Source organism: Salvelinus fontinalis, chromosome 40, assembly GCF_029448725.1.
Source record: "Salvelinus fontinalis isolate EN_2023a chromosome 40, ASM2944872v1, whole genome shotgun sequence".
In the NCBI taxonomy this organism is placed as follows: Eukaryota; Metazoa; Chordata; class Actinopteri; order Salmoniformes; family Salmonidae; genus Salvelinus; species Salvelinus fontinalis.
In genome coordinates this window covers 25,366,278-25,372,981 of record NC_074704.1, presented here as the reverse complement: position 1 = coordinate 25,372,981, position 6,704 = coordinate 25,366,278, and the positions used below count along the sequence as shown (strand labels likewise).

The window sequence follows — 6,704 nt, the reverse complement described above, 5'->3', positions numbered from 1 at the left end:
CAACCAGTAGAGAATGTGAAACACTTTATTGAAAAGCTCATTATTCAAGTGTAATAAATACAAGTTTCAATCTGTACTTCAATGCATATCTGTTGTGCATTATAAAAACAGAGGAAGAAAGAAGTGGCGGGAGGTGTAAAAGACAGAAAGGGAAAGAGGTAAGCACATAGGAGCAGGGAAGGCAGCACATGATTAATGAATTACAGTGCTACCTAAATATTCTCTCAGTTCATCACAATTACATAATAGTGTCTCACGCCGGCCCAAATGTTATCTTAAAAGCAGGTGAGGTGGTGATGATGGGACTAGCGGTTGGCATCCTCCCACATCAAAACATATCTGCAGATGAGAGACAGATGGAGAGAGAGCATGTTTAAGCCTTGTGTTTTTATTTTTTATTCTAACATTGTTAGTCATCAATCAAGAGGTGAAATGCAAAACTGACCTTGGATCATTAACTCTGGGACTACTGCATCTATCTGTATTTCAATGTAAAGCATCTCTTTATTAATACTTCCTGTATAATATAAACTGACCTTGGATCATTAACTCTGGCACTACTGCATCTATCTGTATTTCAATGTAAAACATCTCTTTAATAATACTTCCTGTATAATATAAACTGACCTGGGATCAATAAATCTGGGAGTACTGCATCTCTCTGTATTTCAATGTAAAGCATCTCTTTATTAATACTTCCTGTATAATATAAACTGACCTTAAATCATTAACTCTGGGACTACTGCATCTCTGTCTGTATTTCAATGTAAAGCATCTTTTTAAAAATACTTCCTGTATAATATAAACTGACCTTGGATCATTAACTCTGGGACTACTGCATCTATCTGTATTTCAATGTAAAGCATCTCTTTAATAATACTTCCTGTATAATATAAACTGATCTTGGATCATTAACTCTGGGACTACTGCATCTCTATCTGTATTTCAATGTAAAGCATCTCTTTAATAATACTCCCATTTGACCTGACCAAGTGACCTCTCACCTCTGATCATGCTGTACCCTCTATGTAGCCAGTTCAGATGCAGGAGGGGTTCAGACACAGCTGATATAACCTAGAGGATTTAGGGAAAATGAGGAGAGAGGGATGAAGTGAAGGAGAGAGACTGTTATTGAGAAAATAAGGTAGTTAAAGTGACAGTGTTCAACAGGAATCTGTGTGTGTGGCCTCACCTGGTGTCCACACCACACTAAGTGGCTGCAGAGTACTTCATGCTGAAAAACATGAACGGACACAAGAGGACAAACAATATAGCGTAGTTATAGAAATAATGAAGTGTCTTACTATTCTCAATGGTTGCCTATTCTTTGAAAGTGGAAGGAGCCACAGTTATACACCTGAGCCTGTTTACTGCACAACACAATCCATCAAGCAGATTGATACATGAGTGTGTAGGTGTGGGTTATAGGGTGTCTAATTGTTCCACATTTTTTCAATATGGGTGATTTAAAATAGCCTGCTTTGTTTTTGTACAGACATCACACCCTTACCTAAACAGCACCCTCACCTGAGAAGTAGAAATCAAAGGGAAAGAAACTGTGAATTGAATAACTGCAGTTGACATAGCTAAGTAAATGGAAGAATACTTATTGCAATGTGAATGGCTCTTAAAAGAGCCTTTGGTTGTGCATAGTGTAGTCTATGGTGTTGCCAGGGAACATCACCCTCTTTGAAGAAGTAGGAGGTGAAGATCTCCCGAACACGGATTGCCTCTCTTGCTGCGTTGTTGGACCCCATCCTTGAAACATCCTGCAGAGCAGCAGACTCCTCCTCTGGCACACGGGGGTGAGCTGCAGATCCCCTCCTGGTCCTTGTGTCCATCCTCATGAAGTTACGCAGGACACAGGTAGCCTTCACACACCTGAATTCCTCCAGGAGGCAGTCCCAAATGACCCTGGTCACCCAACCTTGCAGTGCCCTACACGTTAACTGTAGGCAATCGTTTTGAAGGAATCTCCAGTTACAAGGTATCTGTAGGAATATGGAAGACAATGTAATTATTAGACTGTTACATCACCAGGTCATTGTGGATTACTAAAGTATAATATCCCTGATAACAAATCATGATAACATTGGATTGATAGATGCATGGGCACACATACAGTGGGGAGAACAAGTATTTGATACACTGCCGATTTTGCAGGTTTTCCTACTTACAAAGCATGTAGAGGTCTGTCATTTTTATCATAGGTACACTTCAACTGTGAGATATGGAATCTAAAACAAAAATCCAGAAAATCACATTGTATGATTTTTAAGTAATTCATTTGCATTTTATTGCATGACATAAGTATTTGATACATCAGAAAAGCAGAACTTAATATTTGGTACAGAAACCTTTGTTTGCAATTACAGAGATCATACGTTTCCTGTAGTTCTTGACTAGGTTTGCACACACTGCAGCAGGGATTTTGGCCCACTCCTCCATACAATCCTTCTCCAGATCCTTCAGGTTTCGGGGCTGTCGCTGGGCAATATGGACTTTCAGCTCTCTCCAAAGATGAGACTGGCTAGGCCACTCCAGGACCTTGAGATGCTTCTTACGGAGCCAATCCTTAGTTGCCCTGGCTGTGTATTTCGGGTCGTTGTCATGCTGGAAGACCCAGCCACGACCCATCTTCAATGCTCCTACTGAGGGAAGGAGGTTGTTGGCCAAGATCTCACGATACATGGCCCCATCCATCCTCCCCTCAATACGGTGCAGTTGTCCTGTCCCCTTTGCAGAAAAGCATCCCCAAAGAATGATGTTTCCACCTCCATGCTTCACGGTTGGGATGGTGTTCTTGGGGTTGTACTCATCCTTCTTCTTCCTCCAAACACGGCGAGTGGAGTTTAGACCAAAAAGCTCTATTTTTGTCTCATCAGACCACATGACCTTCTCCCATTCCTCCTCTGGATCATCCAGATGGTCATTGGCAAACTTCAGACGGGCCTGGACATGCGCTGGCTTGAGCAGGGGGACCTTGCGTACGCTGCAGGATTTTAATCCATGACGGCGTAGTGTGTTACTAATGGTTTTCTTTGAGACTGTGGTCCCAGCTCTCTTCAGGTCATTGACCAGGTCCTGCCGTGTATTTCTGGGCTGATCCCTCACCTTCCTCATGATCATTGATGCCCCACGAGGGGGGCATATCAAGGATGGCATCACAAATGAATACATAAATACCACTTGAAGCTTGATGATGAGTTGATCACTTGAATCAGCTGTGCAGTGCTGAGGCAAAAACAACAATGTGCACCTCTGAGTCCCAGGGACTGAGAACCACTGCTCTTCATTGGGACCTCTTCATATGTAGACTGGCTTTCATAGCACTCTTTATCTGAGGACAGAAAACCTCACAAGACACACACTTCATTTTAGTCCAATTACACCACACTGAATATTATGTTACTATTATCTCCGTCCTCACTTCTAGGGACAGGAACAACACAAAAGTACCTGCCCTATCCAGAATAGCCTCCTCTCTCACTGACAGTTGGGGCTGCTATCCTTTCACCCTCCATGGCTGTTAGCTAGCTACCTACAAATGCATTTGGAGTTTGTTTTTTACAGTGATAAACACATCAAGATAGCTAGCTAATATGAAGTTAGGTAGATGGTGATATTTCATTCGCATATATATATATCTATCTATACAGTATTTGAAGTTGGTTAGTGTGAACGCTGCGTGTAACACATCCGGTATCAGGATAAATAAAAAGCAAGGTCTGCTAACTTCCTTTCATTATGTTTAATTACCGCAAGCAATGAATGGCAAATGCAATTTTCGTATATACGGGTTCACTGTATCACCACGCAGGGTAAAGCAGGGAACTGGCAGGAAGTACGTAAACAGCTGTTCTTATACCTTGATGACGTAGTTCCAACGCGTCTGTTGGCCTATCACAGTAGAGGCTGAGCGCGGTTTAGACTTTGCCCCGCCTATGCTGGCACCCGGACTTGTCCAAGTCCCTTAGTGCTTTCCTTTGTCCACATCTGGTTGCTGGGTAGATTAGCTCCGTCTTGTGTCTCCCCCTTGATTCTTCACTCAAACAATTCCTAATATGGTACTGATCAGTGCCCTGACCTCCCTGGTTGGCCTAGAGAGATGCACCCCTCCCCTCTCCAGATTGACCACAGCTTTTATGGCCTGTGTTGGTCACACATCTGTATTGTTTGTGTGTGTGTGTGTAACAAAACAATATGCTAGCAGGCTATAGTGCATAAACATAAATCCTAACATTAGATAGCTAGCTAGCCATCTAGCTAGCTCATTTAGCAGCTAATTTGAGTTAGCCTGCACTGTAGCTAGTTAGCTAATAATACATCGTATTTTTTTTTACATTTTCAAAATCTATTTAGTTACTTACTTGAATAGGTTCTCCCAGCCATGTGGACAATTGGAAACAGGACAGCAAAGTTTGTCACCAGAGGGTTTTAGAGGATATTACTATTGAACTATGTACCCATTTAATAACCAGACCTTCATACAAACTTGCTCTGCTGAATTCTTGAGTCACAACGGGCGGCCTAAGCGGCATCTAGTCCATCTGCTGACTGGACGCAGTTGAGTAAAATGTATTAATTTTTTTCAGACAAAAAGTTAAAGTGTAGGAAGCATGAGTTTTTACTCACCAGTGTAACAACACAGTGTAGTTAAAGACTTAGTAACTGAGTTGTAGCCACAATCTGGTTACCTATAAGTACAAACAATTATGTTTTTGTTTGAAATTTACAAAATTCAAATTACAAATTTACATTTTAAATGTTTTCTTTAGTCAAGTATGACAATTGTTTTTTTTAGGGGTGTAGGGTGGAAGCTGTCTCAGCGTAACAGGGAATTCCTGTCCGTCGGCTTCCTGTATAGGTCTGTGCTAAAGCCACACCCCTCCCTCTTAATCAAAATGTCCAGATAACTTGTTTCATGCGCATCAAAGGTGAGGGTGAATTTCAGATGTTCACTGCTTGTATTGATGAAGGAGTGGAATCGATGAAGTTCCTCTGCTGTCCCCTGGAATAGAAGGAACACGTCATCAATGAAGTCTTTTTCAGAACCTGATGAGGTGCTAGAATGGATTGTTAGGGCTGATAATCACATTCTTCTCTAACAACCCCACATACAGATTTGCATAATTAGATGCTATTTTTAAACTACAATGACCAAAATGACCTGCATGTCTACTTGTCTTGTCTGTTTATTTTAAACCTGCTATGTAAAAGAGACAGAACAATGCATGATGGTCAACGCTATCCGGGATCCTTGGGACATCCCTACCCTAACACTAACCCTACCCTAACCTTAACCATTTAAAATGTGAACTTCAATGGGCTAGGGACGTCCCAAGGATGTATCTCTACCTGACAATACATGATCTAAGTGATTGATAGTTGGTATTCAGCAATCATAAAGCCTTATTTACTTTAATGAACTACTAAAATAGTGATTTTGTCAGACAGCAGCTCTACACTTTATTGACTGACTGATCCATTCATCCTTCCATCCCTCCTCAGCCTTCCTCTCCTCTGAAGACCCAGTGAGGGTGGAGCTCAGTCAGAGAGCTGTTGAGGGACTGGTTCGGAAGAACACTTCTACAGCCAGAAATGTGAGAGGTCACACGTGGTTTAGATAGTAAATATTTATGTTCCCTTAGCAGTTCATCACGTAAGCAAAAGGGAATATGTTCCATAATCAATGTTTATTTACATTAGTGCAAGTTGTCCACTGATATTGGTGTAATTTCTCACCCCCTTTTGGCTGTATGAAAGTTAATTTTCCCTCAGACACACATTTGTTCTTTGATATTATGAAGGTAATTTGTGTCAAATGTACTTTTCCCCACTCATTCACCCCATCTCTTTATATTGAATATTTATATTCAGTGGCCTGACTGCATCCAGACTGTCATAGGCCCATCCTGGTAGATCTGAACCTAATGCAGCTTAGAGTGATCGGATGACAGACGTCACATTTAGGTGCCAGGTGTAACTGAGGCCATAGATGCTCCATATCCATTACTTTGAGTGTTTTTATATAACATGACTGAATGTGTTTATTTCTGTGTTGCAGGGGCAGTCAAGAAATGGAACGGCAAGGCCACAGAACATGACATAAGCAGAGCTGTGGGAGACCACCTCAATCCCCTGGTAGAGCCGGGGGTGGTGTTTACCACTCCACCACACTTTCAGCAGGCTTGAAAAGTGGGATTGATCTGGTTGATCCATTTGTTTGTTTCTGTTTTCAGTAGTTGAATCATTTGACATGGGATTGATACTGATTTTCATACTAAGAGGGACCAAGAGTCTTTCGATTGGTCGGTCATTGGGTTCATATATCTCCCTCACCAACTTTAAGCACCAGCTGTCAGAGCAGCTTACTGATCATTGCACCTGTACACAGCCCATCTGTAAATAGCCACACCCAACTACCTCATCCCCGTATTGTTATTTATTTATGCTCCTTTGCACCCCAGTATCTCTACTTGCACATTCATCTTCTGCACATCTATCACTCCAGTGTTTAATTGCTAAATTGTAATTATTTCGCCACTATGGCCTATTTATTGCCTTACCTCCATTTGCAAACACTGTATATAGATTTTCTGTTGTGTTATTGACTGTACTTTTGTTTATCCCACGTGTAACTATGTGTTGTTTTTGTCACACTGCTTTGCTTTATCTTGGCCAGGTCGCAGTTGTAGATTAGA

At 41.5% G+C, this 6,704-nt stretch overlaps 1 long non-coding RNA gene across 2 annotated transcripts; it reads right to left on the bottom strand.

Annotated features, from left to right (window-relative positions):
• Positions 1-398: 398 nt before the first annotated feature.
• On the bottom strand, positions 399-6,116 carry LOC129839018 (uncharacterized). Of its 2 annotated transcripts, none has more exons than XR_008756960.1 (3): positions 3,187-6,116; positions 1,193-1,991; positions 399-1,074 (listed from the first exon to the last, which is right to left on the bottom strand). It is a non-coding gene; the product is annotated as an uncharacterized LOC129839018 (long non-coding RNA). The 2 variants fall into 2 exon arrangements; XR_008756959.1 differs by having other exon boundaries at positions 2,178-6,115.
• Positions 6,117-6,704: the final 588 nt, after the last annotated feature.